The sequence below is a fragment of the Echinops telfairi genome, unplaced genomic scaffold (genome assembly GCF_000313985.2).
Source record: "Echinops telfairi isolate 266 unplaced genomic scaffold, ASM31398v2 ScPeMD7_23;HRSCAF=83, whole genome shotgun sequence".
NCBI lineage: Eukaryota > Metazoa > Chordata > Mammalia > Afrosoricida > Tenrecidae > Echinops > Echinops telfairi.
Genome location: NW_022103920.1, coordinates 8843992 through 8862462, shown reverse-complemented (window position 1 = coordinate 8862462; position 18471 = coordinate 8843992).

Below are 18471 nucleotides of genomic sequence, written 5' to 3'. Positions count from 1 at the left end.
GTGGGTCTCCACATGGTTCTTCCAGCTCCAAGGCTCTAATGTAGCTCCATGTATCTTTTCAACAGGAATGTCTCGCAGGGAATGCTTGTGTCCTGCCTCTAATGAGCTTTGTTTATTTCTGCTGACTCCAAATGAGGTCATCAAGCTGCGACCTAATTGACAGGCCAGACTCCACCCCTTCCTCAATTTCACAGATCATGTAACCACCACAATACTGATGGTTGAAGTCTTTGATTTTCATCAGAAAGTTCTTAAAGTCCTCCTCACTGTCAGCAAGCAAGGTTGTATCATCTGCATATCAAAGGTTGTTAATAAGCCTTCCTCAACCCGGTTGTCTCATTCTTCTTCATACAGTCCAGCTTCTTGAATTACTTGGTCAGCCTACAGATTCAGGAAGTATGGTGAGCGGATACAACCCTGATACACACCTTTCCTGATTTTAAATCATGCAACATCCCCATGTTCTGTTTGTATGGCTGTATCTTGGTCCGTGTGCAGATTCCACATGAGCAAAAGAAAATACTCTGGAAACCCCATTCTTCTCCATGTTATCCAGTTTGCTGTGATCCACAGAGTTAAATCAATAAGACGTATTCTGGTATTCTTTGCTTCAACCAAGTTCCACCTGACATACGCAATGATATCCCTTGTGCCATTACTCTCTTCTGCATCCTGCTGGAATTTCTGACAGTACCTGTTGGTGTATTGCTGAAGCCATTTTTAATTGTACTGGAAGGTGGACACTAGTATGGGTCTCTTTTGGTCAGCTGGCCAGTTAGCTGCCTGCCAAATGATTTGGCATGGTATAGTGAGTTTCTCAAGGGTTGCACCAGCTTCTTGAAAGATTTTATTTGAAGGCTTGCTTTTCATTAACGCCTTCTGTGAAGTTTGCCCTTCTTCCTTCAATATCGTTGGTTTTGATCATCTATTAACTCTTAAAAGGATGGAATATTTAGCAGTTATTTTTGGTAAAGGGAGCCTAAGTGTTTCTTCCACCTCCTTTCGCCTACAGAATCTTTCAATATTATAATTTAAGACTTGGTCTTTTTTTATTCTTAAGTTATTTCCCTTTGCAATATTCTGAGCATGTTCTTCCTTTTTTGGCTTTCTAACTCCAAGCCTTTGCACATTTCATTATAATACTTTCATTTTATCTTCTTGAACAGCCCTTTGAAATTTTCTGTTTAGCTTTTCCCATTTCTTCTATTTTCTTTAGCTACTCAATGTTCAAGAGTAAGATTCGGGGTCCCGTCTGGCACCCACTTTGGCCTTTTCTTTCTCTCTAGCCTTTTTAATGACCTCTGGCTTTCTTCGAGTATGATGTTCTTAATGCCAAGAATTAGCAGAGTTGAGTCCAAATGCACTCGTCTCTGCTTTTGATATTACATCAGAACAATTCCTCATCTTCAAAACTGGATAAACAATGAGCGCTGGCTCTGAAATATTCGACGTAAAGTGCACACAAGCCCCTGATTCCAGTGAAGGCACCTGAGCAAAAGGATGTGGTCAGCAAATGGCTGGCATTGAAGAGACCTACCCCTCCTCACCATTGCCGCCCTTCCCTCCTGCTTGGCTGTCACTTTGTTAAAGCCTATAGTCTGATCAGCTAGATTGTCGGGCTTGAGAAATCCAGCAAAGGTTATTTAAAAGAAGAGATTCAAAGGGCTTATAAAAGGGTTGATTAAAATTCTCTGGAAACTCAAGGGTGCCCAAACAATACCCAGGTTAGCATGCTTGGGCCCTCTTGTAAGGCCAAGTTCGTTCTGACCCATAGGGACCCTATGCATGACAGAATGACTCTGCCAGGTCCCGAGCTTTGCTCATTGTTCCAGGGTTGGCCCCTCTAGATTCTAGTAATCACTTGAGTAATGGCTGCATATGTACATAGCAGATCCAAGTGCTAGTGATATTTGCACAGTGGATTGATTATTTGTCCAAAGCTAAGTCAAAAGCTCACCCCATACAGAGCTTAACCATGCCTGTTCTCAACCCAAAAGGTCCTAACATGAATGCAAAATTAAGAACAATGACCTTCAAGAAACGATCAGGATCGTGACTCATTTTTTACCCTGAGGAAAATAAAACCATGGGAGATGGAGGCTTGCTAAATTGCTTCAGCTGCGCTTTGAGCTGCGATCCAAAAGCTCAACAGTTCAGAACCACCAGTGGCTCCATGGGAGAAAGATGGGGCGTTCTACTCCGGTAAAAAATTACAGTCTCAGAAATCCCCGGGAGCAGTTCTACTCTCTCCTATAGGGTCACTATGAGTCAGAATCGACTCCATGGTAATGAGTTTGGTTTCCGTTCTTCTTCTACTATAAGAGTCCTATTGGTACAGTGGGTATAGCACTGGACTGCTAACCATAAGCTTGGTAGTTCAAACCCAACAGCCACTCTGATAAGAATGGCTACCCGCTGCAAGGTTTAGTCTCAGAGCCCCTCTCTACAAGCAACTCAACTCAATGAGCATGTGCTTTGGGGTTCGATTCCTTCTACTGTAGTCTGCCTTTCAAGTTGTCCTGCTGATGTGTGTTTAATTTCATAGGTTGACCACTCAGTAGAAGACTATCATCACTGGGTGCTGGCATATGAAAATTATGGTTGAGCTTTCCCCATCACTAATAAGTGGTGAAGCTCAATGAATAAAGTAAATTAAAGCTAAGGAAACTGGCTCGAGGGGGAAATTGTAATCAATTACATCCCAACAGATTTTCATTTCCTTGTCTCCTTCATGAACTATGTTACGACAGAAATCCAGTAAAGCTGAAGGATTTAATTTCCATTAAATTTTCCATTAGGCAAACAAAGTCCCTTACAGTCAGAAGTTCTGTTTAGGGAGCATTAACCATTCATCTTTTTTGTTCTGATAATTTCAGTTATAAAGTCAAATGCCTGTCCTTTCTTCTGTATCAGGATGATTTTAGCTGAGCCTAAAGTAGATGGGTCACCTTGAATCAATAAAAAAGCACTCATTCATTTAACCCTTAGAGTGCTTAGTCCACCCAACAGTGAACTTTATGTATTTTATAATTACAGATGGCTGCTAACATTAACTAATAAGCATCACCAGCACTCTCTCCATGCATGCCATATTCAAAAATAAGTGTACTAGGAGGTGCACCTTTCTTGTCGTAACTGATCCCAGGCACTGGGGATAAGGAATTAACCCGATACACAAGCTGTTTGACTTCCATGTTGATTCTATGGGGATGCTGGGAACTAAAATGAAACCAAATGGACAAGTAAGCAAATTCCCAAACAAGGTAATTTCTTATTGTGGATTTTGTGAAAACTAGTGTGATAAGGGCTGATCTAAGTGGTGCTGAGGGGCAAGCATTCGACTGCCAACCTTAAGATGGGCAGTTCAAACCTATCGGCAGTTCCACAGGAGAAAGCTGAGGCTGTCTGCTCCGAAAAAGATCGATAGCCCGGGGAGCCCAACAAGTCACCGTGAGTCAGAACTGACTCAATGGCAGAGCTTTAGGTTTTCAGTTACCGGTATTTAGGTAAGATGGCTAAGAATAACTTTTGATAAAGAGCCAGGGAATTAGGGTATCTCTTACTGACACGCATTCACCAGGCTCCACCCACTTGTCCCTTTTTTTGGCTGTCACATTTTTGTCAAACAGTAACTTTCCTATAATTCAGTAATCAGCCTTCCATTTCCCTCCATTCACCGTGCTTCCTCCATTTGACGCCAACCAGTGTTTCGAGGTTTGGCCAACAACCAACATCTCTGTTTCACTGACTACTTGTAGGCAGCGTAGTCAAGCCAGACTCCTTTTCCGTTTCTGATCTGTATTACGATCTTAGAAGGAGCCACGGCGAAGCAGCGCTTAAGCGCTCCACTGTTATCCCAAAGGTCCTTGGTCCAAACCCACCAGCTGCTCTACAGGGAAGACAAGGCATCTGTTTCCATAAAGAAAGAGCAAGCGAGGCGATTGGATGGGCAGTTCTACTGTCCTGGAGGGATGCTCTGAGTCAGTCAACTCACGAGCATTGGGGTTATCGTCCAAGGTCACAGGAAGCAACATAATGTTCCCCAAACAAATTTTTAAAAATTGTACTCTTCCCTCCTCAAAATAATGATCATCATTTAGTTATTTTACACAAGCCACTTCACTGGTGTTCTTTTCTGATTTGTAAGTGAAGTAAGACGTTCATGTTAACTAAAGTCATGTGATTTGTTCCCCTCTGCTCCCTATTAATCTTTGCAAGAGTGGGTAGGATTCTTGAAAATTGCCTTCTATTTGAAATGCAACCCTGAAGACACAGAAGATGCAGGAATGAGAACGAAAATTCAATTAAAATAGGCATTAAATGGAAATGTAACAGACTTCCCACTCAGGGCATTCCTGTAATGGAAAAGTATTCTTATTCAATTATGTGGGGGAGCCCAATGAATTCAAAGGGGCCATAGGTCACTTGTATTATTTCCATATTGGTTTCACATAGCATAACAAAGATGACTAGAGATTGACCTCTAGAAATTAAGAATTTTTTTATTTCCTCTTAACCCTTGGAATATGTATTTTCTGCAACTGGGTGGAATAAAAAAAAAGTAAGGGTTGGGGAGTAAGTCAGACCTGAGTTTGAATCCCCCATCTAGCTGAGCCATACACAGCAGTACATTTAATTTCTCTGAGACTTAGTATCCTTGGCTGTTGCTTTTGTTGCCACTGTTGGGTCTGAATCATAATGACCACTTCATACAACAGACGAAACACTGTCTGGTCCCACACCATTCTCACAAGTGTCGCCATGGTTGATCCCAGTGCCAGCCACTGTGTCAATCCACTTCTGTCTCCCTCACCGTGTACTGTACTTCTCTAGGGACTAGTCCCTCCTGAAAACATGCCCGAGGGACTTGAGACAGAGCCTCATCATCCTCACCTCCAAGGCTCATTTCTTTCAAGATAGATGTGTCATTCTCCTTGTCCAGCCATCACTGCTTGTCACCAACACCCTGGTTCCAAGCCATCAGTTCTTCTTCATATGATACACTTGGAAATACCATTGCTTGAGTCAGGCACGCCTTCGTCGCCAAACCGACATCTCTGCTTTTTAATCTTTAAAGAGTTTTTTGGCAGCATGTTTGCCCAATGCCACATGGGTTTTTTTGGTTTTTCCGACTGCTGCTTCCCTACATAAGTACTGATTGTGGCTCCATCCAAGCAAAATAAAATTCTTCACATTTTAAAACTTCTATGGATCATGTTGTTACTTGTCGGTCCAGTTGTGAAGATTTTTGTTTCCTTCATGTTGAATTGTAGTCAGTAGTGAAGGTGGTATGGTCTTGGGTCTCCATCAGTAAGTACTTCAAGTTCTCTTGGCTTTCAGCAGCTGAGTGGTGTCTGGATACTGCAGGTATCTCTTGAGCCTTCCTCACTCCCTGATGCCACACTCGTCTACGTATATGCCACCTTCCAGGATTACTTGCTCAGCATGCAGATTGGATAAGTGGTGAATGATGAATGGATATAATCTTAACACACATCTTTTTTTCCCTTCCTTTTAAGAAAAAGCTTAAGTCATGTACTATTTCCTTTGGGAGAAAGATGAAGCTTCCTACTCCCATAAAGAGTGACCGTCTCAGAAACCCACAGGGGCAGTTCTACCCTGTCCTATAGGATCCCCATGAGCTGGCATTGGCTCAATAGCAGTGAGTTTGGGGATCCCCTTGTTCTGTTGAAATGCCCCCCTCTTGGCTTATGCACAGGTTCCTCATGAGCCCAGTGAAATGTCTTAGAATGCTCATTCTATGTCATGTTGTCCATAATTTGTTATAATCCATACAATGGAATATCATTGCATAGTCAATAGAACATGGGCGAGAATCTTTCTGGTATTCTCTGCTTTCAGCTAAGATCCATCTGATGTTCACAATTAACTTTAGAAGTGGGAATTAAAAATGTCTTTTCACCTTTGAATTAGAGATTTCAAATAAAAGTCAAGCAGTGCAGATCCACAATCTCTTCCCTCAATAGGATATCATAATTAATATTTAACTTGTACAGCCATCTAGTTCCTTCAACTGTAATTGTATTAAGACAATGAATTGAAAATTTTGGGTGGTATTTTCCTATATTAGAATGAAAAACACTGAAGGACGTCCATCTGTGATCTTGGTAAAGTAATCTCTCTCTTTCACTCTCCGCATTCTGCATGTCTATGTAAGCATAGAGTGTATTATGTCCACTCATGATTTATTTGATGATTACGATGAGATCACAGATATAAAACGCTTGGCACATTGACGGGCATATATTAGGTGTTCCATCAATCCTAGCGCCTTTGTCCTCAAAGGAAGAGAGGGGGGGTCGTGATATAATGTATGGAGATGGTTGGCTTTTAAGCCGATCTAGAATGAGAAGCATTTCTAGTGGAATAACCAAAGCTCCGGGGGCAATCAGAAACCCGTCCCAAGGAACTATGCAGCTTTCTATAAAAGCAGTAAGTATAGATCGGCTGGAGCCATAGCAGGAAGAAATCAGAAATCCTCACTCTTATCAAACCCCAAGCCCACGACATGGAATTGATCCTCATTCGTGTCGTGGTTGTCAAGGCAGCTCTGGCCGACACAGATGTCAAGTACAACAGAAGAAACATCACCCCATCCTGCCCCAGCCTCACCATTGTTCCCTTTGAGCCCATTATTGCAGCCACAGTGTCAATTATTCTCCTAGAGCAGTGGTGCTCCACCTTCCTAATGCCATGACCCTTTCATACAGTTCTTCATGTGGTGGTGACCCACACCCCCAACCATAAAATTATTTTCAATGCTACTTCATAACTGTAATTTTGCTACTTTATGAATCGGGCGATCACTGTGGAAGGGTCGTTCGACCCCCAAAGGGGTCGTGACCCACAGGTTCAGAACCACTGTCCTAGAGGGTCTTATTTTGCACCGGCCCTCTGCTGTACCAAGCACATTACAGAATTTCCCAGGTTCTAAGGCTTGATGGGAGTTGATGGCCTCATCATCCTCTCTCAGAGTGAGAAGGCTCCTCACGATTTTTCCAGGGGGGTGGGGGTGGGGGGAATCACTGCCATTGAGTCAATTCCAGCTCATCAGAGCCCTAGTGGTCGAGCAAGCTGCCCATTGAGCTGCTATTCCAAAGGTCAGCTGTTGGAACCACCAGGAGTTCCTTGGGAGAAAGAGGAGGTGTGCTCTGGTAAAGAGCTATACTCTTGGAAACCCAGGGGAGTGGGGGGTGTGTATGTGTGTGTGTGTGTGTGTGTGTGTGTGTGTGTGTGTGTGTGTGTGTGTGTGTGTGCAGTTCCATTCTATCCTACAGGGTCACTATGAAACACTGCTATTAGTGTTTGTGGATCACCTACTGTGTTACAGGCACATCTCAGCTTTGGGTGGGGGAGAGGAGAGATTCTATTCCAGACTACTGCAATAAAGTGAGCATCGCAATAAGGTGAGTCACAGACCTATTTTGCTTTCCCAGTGCAGATAAAACTTACCTCAACACTATTGTTCATCAAATGTTCCATAGTATTATGAAACAAGTTGGAAATATGGTGAAAAGGTCCAAATGAGACACAGAGACACAACGTGAGCGCACGCTGTTGGATAAAGGACGCTAGTCGTCTTGCTTAAGACAGGGTTTCCACCAGCAAAATAAATCTGTCTTGAATGTCTACTATGAACAAAGTGTGGACAAATGCCCCATGCTAATGGAAAACACAGATCATATCCATTTGGCCCAGCACCATCAGAAATTAAGAAACCACTAAAACATCGGTGGACCTCAGCTTCAGTTTTCTAAAGAAGAGGTTTTTCTGTCAAAGTTACCATATCGTCGTGCTTCCTGAAACACTTCCACTGCACCGACGTCAGGTCGATCCCAAATTATAGGGGCCTGATCAGGCTGTGATGTTGTAGTTCTGCGTTGGTCTGCTAACCACGAGGTCAACAGTGCGAACTCCCCAGCTGCTTTGAGGGAGAAAGACAGAGCTTTCTACGTCTATAAAGAGTTACAGTCTCAGAAACTCACAGGGCAGTTCCACCCTCCCTGTCCTATAGGGTCACTACGAGTCAGCATCCACTTGACTTGACTTGCCAGTGAGTTTGTCTGTCTGTTTGTTTGGATAGGGACGAGGAGAGCTGCACTACACCCGGTTTCTGAGATGGTTATTTTTGAGGAAGCAGATTGCCACCTCTTCTCTCAAGGAGGGGCTGGGGGATGAGAAGAGCCCACCTGAGGTTAGCAGCCCGATGCTTAACCCACTACACTACCAGTGCAGGGTAATTCCAAGTCACCCTTTCCAGGCAGCATTTCTAATAACTGGTGCTTCTTTCTGCTCAGGTGGAATGACTCAAAAGCATTAGTCACAGACAGAAGGCAGATGTGCATGTTCACTAGAGCACGACTGAAACGAAGGAGTGGCCCTGCTGACGTTCCAGTGTTCAGGAAGAGGTGGCAAAGCAACGGTGTCCTCCTGTTCCCAGGGATGTGTTGGAGGCAGAGCAGTCTCGGCCAGCAAGAGCTCAGAGAAGGCACGCCGCCACACGAAACACGAGGTGTCCCACCTGGGAAGCAGGAACCTTGGGGAGAGTTTCAGATTGCTTAATGAGGCACTGTTAAATCTGGGCTCAGAATGACGGAAAGAACCCACAAAGAATACAGTTGCATTTAAAATTCAGTGGAGTTGCCCACACTTCTTTGGACAGCTAGCAATGAGTAGTGTCAGGGGGACCTCCATGATGCTCAAATATTGTCCTTCAAAATCCACTGTAATTTGAAATAACACATTTAAATTGTTGTACATGCACACACGCAGACACTCAACTTACTTACTTACAACAAAATGAAGCCTACCAGAGAACAAAGAACTCTTTAAAACTCCTTTTAGTGAACAAACAATTTCGTCTTGCTTCAATGCTCATGGAAGCAGCCGTCAAGAGATCAAAAGACACATTGCATTGGGTAATCTGCTGCACAAGACCTCTTTAAAGTGTTGAAAAGCAAGGATTTTACTTGGAAGACTAAGGTACGCCTCATTCTAGCCACGGTATTTTCAATGGCCTCAGATGCATGTGAAAGTAGGACAGTGAATAATTATGACCATACTTTGGACATGTTGTTAGGAGAGGCCAGTTGAGATAGTTAAAGTTTATTGTGCCAATAAACACACGTGGGGTTAGTTGAAGGGCGGAGGGGTAAATGGCTCCGTGAGCCTCGCCTTTCTAGTTCTCAGGTCTCTTGCTTTCTGATGGTCGCACCAAGGTGCAACTGCCTTAGCCAGTTCCCTGCTTCAGCCGGCAAGGCTCACTTCCTGCAAGACATCCCCAAGGAGAAGCCACATGGACCTACCCCGATGCAGCCCTGGGTGCTGGAGCAGCCATGTGGAGACCCTGCCAGCGCTGAGATGCTTACACGTGCACTGACTCAGCTTTCCTCCTGCAGTCAGCATCATTGCGTGAGTCTTGTGGGATGGAGGAGAACTTTGTGGATTGGCGTCAGACATATGGGTTCATGTTGGACTTGTGGGCTTGGGCAGCACTGGGTTGGGATGTTTTCTTGATGGGCACTTACCCTTTCTATGAAACTCTCTCTTATACATATGAGTGTCTGTGGATTTGTTTCTCTGAAGTACCCAGACTAACTCACCAGTCCCCGGGAGAGGACCTCATGCTTGGTAAAGTAGCGGGGCAGTGAACCAGAGGCAGGCTCTCGAGGAGATGGCCTGACAGGGTGGCTATCGCAAGGGGCTCGGGCATAGGAACCATTATGAGGGTGGTGCAGGATGGGCCGTGTTTAGTTCGGATGTGCATAAGGTCGCTATGGGTCAGAGCCGCCTCCCTGGTACCTAACAACACCAACAGAATGTTAGTAGCGATGGAACCCCAAATAGCATATGCTATTTTAGTGAAATGAGATGAACTTGCTCACAAAAATGTGTATTGAATGTAAACTACTAAGATTTTTCCTGTATATCATATTTTGTACAAAATGATATTTCACATGTTCTACTGTCAAAAAGAAAGCGAATCAGTGAACTTAGTTCACAATGGCAGCAACAGTGGGTTCAAACATAAGAGCAACTGTGAGGCTGGTGCAGGACAGGGTACGGTTTTGTTCTGTTGAGCACAGGGCCGTTAGAGTTGGACCCGACTTGATGACACCCAATCGCAACCAACCGCGAGGACCGATTGGTACAGTGACTACAGCAATGGGCTTAAACATAACAACAGCTGTGAGGTTAGACAGGCCTCCAATCTCTATTCCTTTTTACCCCACTCTCACACCAGCCATCCCTCCTGTAGGGGAAGTGAATTGCAGCTCTTCTGGCCAAAGTCTCTAACACCCACCAAACCACCTTTCCCTCCCTGGGGCTGTTAAGAAGATGGGGGCAGATACTGATCAGATTCACCTGTGAGTAACTGTGGACAAAGTTCTCTGGAAAGACAGACACCTGCTTTGTACAAAATGAGCCTTCTGAGAAGCAGGAGGAGGGATCTCATTGCCAGCAAGAGTCAAGAGTGTAGCGTGTCTACTGGGTCCAAGATCCCTGCACAGTGAACCCCTTAGAGCCAGATGAGAACTACATCCGCAGAGGAGCAGCAGCAGAACCAGGAGCCGGAGCGTGGAACAGAGCGATGGACTTCCCTATCCATGGACCAAATAACCGAGTTCTTCTGTACAGAAGTGGGTTGCCTCTGGGCACTTAATTGGGGATGTTTCACTTGCTCACCCACTGAAGAGAACGGAGTGCCTTTGGGCTGAGGCTTATTATTGGAGCAGAGTCCCTCTGGACACTTAATTCAGGCAGCTGGATGGGCTGACCCACAGAGCCTAAGCTGAATGCCTTCCGGTTGAGGATTATGGCAGAGTACCATGTCCTGAAAAACAACTCAATCCTGGGCATTTCTCACTGGTATTACAACTTTTTAACTTCCTTATAAACCCTTTTTATCATGAATTTTGTATGCGTTCTGCATGCCATTGCATTAGGGATTAGAATCCAGAAGTAAAGTGGGGAATACTTACTAAGACTCTGTACCTCCCATGACACTCTACCAATATGGCTGGGTTTGATAATTCCCATAGTTCACAGGACTCGCCAACGATGCTCATGTGTATGAGGTTTCCTAGGGAAGTTAGCAGGTTACGACTTGGATGAGAAATGCTCGGGATACAGTTGCTCAGTTAGGACAGTTTCTTCTCAGCCACACCCATAGGCAGGCCTCTCTCTGGCCCTCGGCCATATGAGCTAGCCTCTGCTTTGCTCAGGCAATGTTACAACGCTCTTCTAGGGCTGCCAATAAATGTCCAAAGGACATGCAGCTCTGCCCTAAGCTTCAACCCAAAGGCACTCCACTCCAGTTGCATGGGCCCACAAATCCAGTTCCCCTTATTAAAGGTCCATAGGCACCCTCTTCCATAAGCCGGTCTACTGACCAAAAGCAGTCAGCTTTATTGCTCTGTGGGCTGGGAAGTCCACTGGTCTGTCTGTCTCATGTTCTGGCTCCTAGTCTTACTGCCTGCTACTGCAGCTCTCCTGCCATGCCTCTGGTGTCAAGGAGGTTCAGTGCACAAGGACCTTGGGGCCCAAAGTAGATGCTTTACTCCTGTTTCTTCTCTTTTATTGGTAGTGAGATCCCCTTCTTGCTTCTGACATGACAGCAGGAAGGCAATCACAATTAACCCTGTTAAAAATCATTAACAGATGGATTATAGAATCTAATCAGTACCCCCCCCCCAATCCTTTAGGAAACAAAGGTCCTCTGGAAGGAGTAACAAAGTGTACTGCTAGAATAAAACTCTAACTCACTGCCCTCAAATCCTTGTCAACTCACAGTGACCATGTAGGACAGTGTAGAATGGCCCCCTGTGGGTTTCTGACACTGAGTAGAAAGTCCTGCCTTTCTCCTGGACTAGAATAGTTGTATTAAACAACTCCCTGCATTGCAGGACAATATCCAAGAATAGGCTTAGCTTTCACAAGGATACATCTACATTTGTATTAACTTGACTTGCAAATACATCCATGCATTGGTAGAACAGCTAGAGGCAAAGTTATGCAAATGGCTGAGCCATAACCAGACACGTTGAGGGGTTGAGTCACTGGGCCTGGAGGCTCAGGGACAGGGTTTCAAGGGACACTAACGTCAACTAGCATAGTTCACAAAGACATGTCTTCAGGGCCTGTGAGCAACTATCTAAGATGCAACAATTTGTCTCATCCTGTCCAGAGCAAAGAATGAAATGGAAGACACATGGAAACAGTCCAACAGAGTAATGCATCATATGAATCTCAGTCTCCACAATATGGAGACCTGAAGACATCGATGGTGCCCTACTGCCAGGGCTCACTGCTCTCGAAGTTAGCACACAGGAAGGTTATGCAGAGAATAGGAGGGGGGGAAATGTACTCAAACTAAAAAGCACAGAAGAAACTGAGCTCATTGGTAGTGTTAGAGACTGCTGGAAACCCCAAGACTATGGTCCTTGGTCACCTGTAAGGCCTGGAACTGAGCTCACTCCGATGCCTTCATTTTCAGCCACACAATAGACAGAATTATAAGATGAAAAATAATGGTAGGGTGGTACACACACCTTAGAATAACCAATCATTTGTGATCAAAAGGGCAGCATTTGCCCAAAGACAAAATTCAGAGGGCTGCACATGGAAGAAGCACACCAGCCTGTCGGACCATGAGATGCCAAATAGACCAGTTATCAGACATCAAAGAACTAAAAATCTGATCAGTGGATGCCCACCTTCCTGACACAATCACTGAAGACAAACGTGTGCATAAGCAAATGTGGTGAAGAAAGCTGATGGTGCCCGGCTATCAAAAGATAAAGCGTCTGGGGTCTTAAAGGCTTGAAGATAAACAAGTGGCCAACTAGCCCAGAAGCAACAAAGCCCACATGGAAGAAGCACACCAGCCTGTGTGACCACGAGCTGTTGAAGCGATCAGGTATCAAGCATCAAAGAACAAAAAATCATATCATTGTAAATGTGAATGAGTGCAGAGTGTGGAGACTCAAAGCCCATCGGTAGGCAACTGGACACCCCTTACTGAAGGGTTGTGGGGAGGAGATGAGCCAGTCAGGGTGCAGGGTAGCAACGATGAAACATATAACTTTCCTCTAGTTCTTAAATGTTTCCTCTCCCCTACTATCATGATCCCAATTCTACCTTACAAATCTGGCTAGACCAGAGGATGTACATTGGTACAGATAGCAACTGGAAACACAGGGAATCCAGGACAGATGACCCCTTCAGGACCGGTGGTGAGACTGGCGATGCCTGGAGGGTGGAGGGAATGTGGGGTAGAAAGGGGGAACCGATTACAAGAATCTACATATAACCTCCTCTCTGGGGGATGGACAGCAGAGAAAAGGGGGGGGGACATCAGACAGTGTAACATATGACAAAATAATAATAATTTATGAATTATGAAGGGTTCATGGGGGGCGGGAATGAGCGGCTGATTTTACGGGCTCAAGTAGAAAGCAAATGTTTTGAGAATGATGATGGCAACAAATGTACATATGTGCTTGACACCATGGATGGATGGATGGATTGTGGTAAGAAGTGAACAAGCCCCCAATAAAATGACTTAGAAAACACATTCAGAGGGCTGGTGGGTTAAGAAGAAAGAATGGGAAAGGGAATGTAGGAAGTGAAGTGATACCATGGAGACTGCAGTCAAGATACACAACAAAGTGTGCGAGAGTTGTTGAATGGAAAACGGATTTGCTCTGTAAATCTTCCCCACATAGACAATACAAACACTTTAAAATGAAATAAAGGTAAAGTTAAATAAAAGAGCAAAGAACAGCACATAATGCAAGATTAACAAATAAAAATCCCCAGTAGCTGATAAAAGGTGTAACTAAAATCTCAGGAAGGTTACAAAGATGTAAATAACACTGTGAACCAACTAGACATGAGCCCTAACCCTGAGAAGGGCATTTCACGAAATTATAGGCCAACATCCCTAGTTAACACAACCATATAAATGTGTTTTACATATCAGTAAATCAAATGCAACAGATATAAAGCTGAGATAATAAATCACAACTGGCAGTGTTTTCTACTCCAGGATGCAAGATTAGTTTAATAATTGAAAGTCAATTTATTCCACCACATTACCAGAATATCAGAATCATGGAAATAAATCACAGTATTCTCTCAAAAGGTAGAGTCCAAGCATTGGATCAAATCCAATGCTATCCAGATAAACTGTACTTAGATATTGAGAGTAACAATTAAACTTACTAAATGCCCCCCCCCCACACACACACACACAAAATTTATATTTGTGAGATGCTTGGAACTTAAATACACTTTTGCAGATACTGTGTGATTGGATTCCCAGCTCAAACAAACAAACAAGACCATCTTACCCACGGTGTGGCTGAGCTGGTCCTACAATATCACAAGATCTTCAACAGCCACAGCCCTGCAGTATGCACTCAGCGGTTCTGCAGCTTGAACTGGGAAAGGCTGCACGTGTAAGCAAAGCTATTCCATTTCCTATTAGCATTGCTCTTTTTTTTACTTAATACATCATCATTATGAAGACATGTTTAGTCTTTTCATCTAAACTGCCCTTCGTCTACCTTTGAGAAGCTTCAAGAGTGGCTTGTGTTCCTTCCTCTCTCTCCAAAAATGTGAGCCTGTCTGTTAGAATGGGTCCAATCTACCTCTGTGCAGTACACCCTGTGCCTCGTCTGCGTCACCTGGGAGAGCTCAACCAAAGTCATGGCCATCGCCACGTATCAATGGTCCACCTTGCTCAACAATGAGCTCAGAGAGGTTTGCTGTCTCGAAGCCTCCGGCACCCCCGTAACAAAATGGAAACCCTCCTGATGGGTTCTCTGCTGCACCAGGTGGACGTGGGTCCCTTTGGGAAAAACGGTGCTTCCCTCTTGTTGCTTACTTCAGGAGGAAAGGGTGATAAGGTCATGTCAAATGATTTTTGTCTCCTCATTGAAATTGGCTCGTTGAATTTTATCAGCAAGGGTTTGGGCAGCAGGACTTTCCCTCCATCTGTTTGTGCTGACCATAATCGATACCACTAAGTGAGCCTTTGTAATCTGAAGGAACAGAAACAACAAGTATTATCATAAAGCACGCTGGGGCATCCTAGGTCGGTCGTTTCTGGTCGATCCACACAGCCCTATCCTCTTTAAAAATGAAACGAATCAGTCAGTTTGATTCAAAAGACAATGGAGTGACAATAGAAAATGCCTCGTTCTCTGAGTGTGTCTCCAGGGTCCAACGAAGATCAGGCTGCAAATTGTCCCAAAGCTACACCTGATGGTGCTGCTTTTTCTCACTACTGCACATGTATCAAGGAGCTTTGGGGGCTCAGTGGTTAAGCTCTCAGCTGCCAACCAAAGGGTCAGCAATTTGAACCCACAAGCAGCAACCCAGGAAAAAGATCTGTGTTCTGTACAGAGGAGAGCCCTGGAAACCCCGCTCTGTCACACAAGGTTGTTCCGAGTCAGGGTCGGTCTAATGGCATACAACAACAACAACAACAACAAACAGATGTTTGGTCTAGCTGGCTACCAAATACAAACCCATCGCTGTCACGTCCATTCTGATTCATAGTGACCTTATAGGACAAAACAGAACTGCCCCACAGAGAGCCTAAGATTACAAACATTTAGGGAAGCAAACACCTTTCTCCCACACCGGGGCTGGTTTTAAACACACCAAGGAAAATGTCTCTGCCTCCTCATTTATCCTGCTATAACGTGACAGAGGTACGCTGGTTTCTCGTTGCATGCACGTGAGCGCATCTTGCTGAAGAAGTCTTCCCGGGAAGGATTTTTCTTTAAGCTCTCTGGATTGTATTTTCTAGCTGCAATGGCTCTGCTCCATCAGCCATCTCTTTTGCTACGACGTGCACACTTGTATTCACAAAAGGCAGGGTGACTCCTGGTCCAAACTGCACTCAAGCCTCTTCCACGCACAATGCCCGTTCAGTCACTGAATCATTCATTTGCTCCGTCACCAGATGTGGCTGGAACTCCTGAAGTCCTCCTGCTGAGAGGCCAACACTCACCAGACAACGGGCCCTTTCCTGTAACGGTTCTCCCGTGGGCAGAGCAAGAACAACAGTTAATGTCAAGTACACCCACACCCACAAACTGGCTGTGATGGGGTTATGCTTTATTTCGAAAGGAATAAAATGTTCACCTCAGTAAAAAGTGTGTCCATGGACTTTAAGGAAAACCTGATTGTGAAGAATCTCTCAAATAACAGATGGAGAGACAGGATTTCTCTGAGTCAGAAGCGACTCACAGGCACCCTGCGACAATACTCTTTAGAGAAGGAAAGTGTCCATCACCTCTTTCTTCCACGGAGCTGCAAGTGCTTTTGAACCACCGACCCTTGGGTTAGTTGTCCATTGTTTGACCACGGTGCCACCCAGACTCCATAACATGAAAGTGCAGTCAACATATATTATTTGAAGAAGCAGGAGGCCTTGGAAATGCTCAGAAGCTGACAGAATAAGACGTGAAGGGCAGCTATGGAAGGGGAGGCCACGCGTGTGCTGGAAACGTCAGCATGGAAACATGGGACCCTAGCAAGACAGATGCTATAAGGGGCGGGAAATGACGAACAGGGTCGCATGCTACGGTTAGGTCTTAGCAATCATAAATCCCTGGTTACATTATATAAGTTCATGAGAAACGATTTGGTCAAACTGTGACGCTGAAAAAGCCAGGATCGGCACATTTGTCTCCGACCAGTCGGAAAGCCGAGGCACTGCGTGGGACGTGCTCCGAGGCCAGCAGCACCGGCCTTTCCCATCTTCTGGGAGCCCCACGACATCTGTCAGCAGGTCTGCTGTCCAGAGTTAATCCTCTGACCAGCATGATGTCACTTGCATGGTGGAAGAGAGGGACCGCTTTCCTTTCCAGAGGGCCCAAGGAGCCCTGGTGGCCCCGTGGTTACGCCCTGGGCTGCGCGCCGAATGGTCGGCAGAACCGCTGGGCTTTCTAGTCCGTCCACAGCTACAGTCTCAGGAACCCCGCAGGCGGTGGCTGTGAGTCACAATGACTGGACAGCCGTGAACTCGAATGGTTTTTCATACTTCCGAGGGACACAGTGGTTAACGTGCTCAGCTGCTGATCCAGAGGCCAGTGGCTTGACCCTACCAGCCTCTGCTTAGGAGAAATAAAGTGGTTTACGATACGGGAAGGGGCTTCAAAAGGTTGGTGGGGAAATTCCATGATCTTTTCCTTCTATTTTCCATTCATTGTTGGAAGCCCCTGTGATGCATAAAGATGCTGCTAAGACAAGATTTTAGCCAAACATCATTTAGCAGGCAAATCCGTCATTGTAATTGTTGTTGTTGTTGTTGTGTTGTTAGGTGTCCTCAAGTTGACCCAATGCCTTGTGACCCATTGACAACAGAATGAAATGCCACCCAGGCCTGCGTCCTCCTCCTCACACCCAGCGTTATGTTTGAGCCCTTTCGGCCACTGTGCCAGACGGTCTTCCTCTTTGTCACTGTCCTACTTTGCCAAGCAGGGTGTCCTTTGCTGGACCCTGGAATCTGCTGATCACGTGTGCAAATCACATTTACTTAGGGAAATAAAAGTGGGTATCCGAGCGAGATTTCCGTCAGGCCTCTTCCTTTTGAAGGCATTCTGGGATGTTTATTCGTGGTCTACAAATGACTTGTCTGAAGGTAAATCATTTCAGGAGTAAAATCAGAAGCACTGTGGCACCAGCCCCAACACCTGGTTCTGTGTCTATGTGTGTAGAAACCAGTAGGCACCCCTGTCCTCAACACTGCTGTCTCAATGGACCGGCTTGCCCGGGGCCCAGAGCCCTTCACGTTTCCTTTGTCTAGTTTGGCCCTACACTGGGCCAGGGCAGCACTCAAACCCAAATTCCCTGCCGTGGAGTCGATGCCGACCCTTAACGACCCTATAGGACAGAGTAGAACTGCCCCTGCGGGTTTCCGACACTGTACAACACGCTGTCTTTCTCAAGCCCAAGCGCTATCCAAGAGCCTAGGGCCTGATTTCCCACCTTCCCCCACTACCAGCCATGCTAAATCCTCCCCACCTCCATCCCTCCCACACCCCGAGTTCGCACACTCCTAGGAAGTGTCCCACCCACCCCAAGGTGGGGAGATGGGCTGTGTGACTAGTGGGATTCAGCTGGCAAGGGCCTGGCTCTGAATGCTGGTTACACAGCAGGAACCGTGGCTGGGAAGGCAAACAATGGGCCAGGAAGCCATCTGGGTGGAAGTCTGCAGCCTCCCTGGGAAGAACAGAAGCGCCCAACGTGGCCAGCTTTGATTTGCACGCCTTTCAGCGACTCTTTCCAGCGAGGCTGGGGGCCATTCCTACAGCTCCAGCCTTCATTTCAGGCTGAGCTCATTGGCTGGAACATAAAGAAGAGCAGGGGGTGGGGGCAGGGGAGAAGGAGAGAAGAAAAGAAACCCAGGAAAGGCCTCCATGAATATGCAGC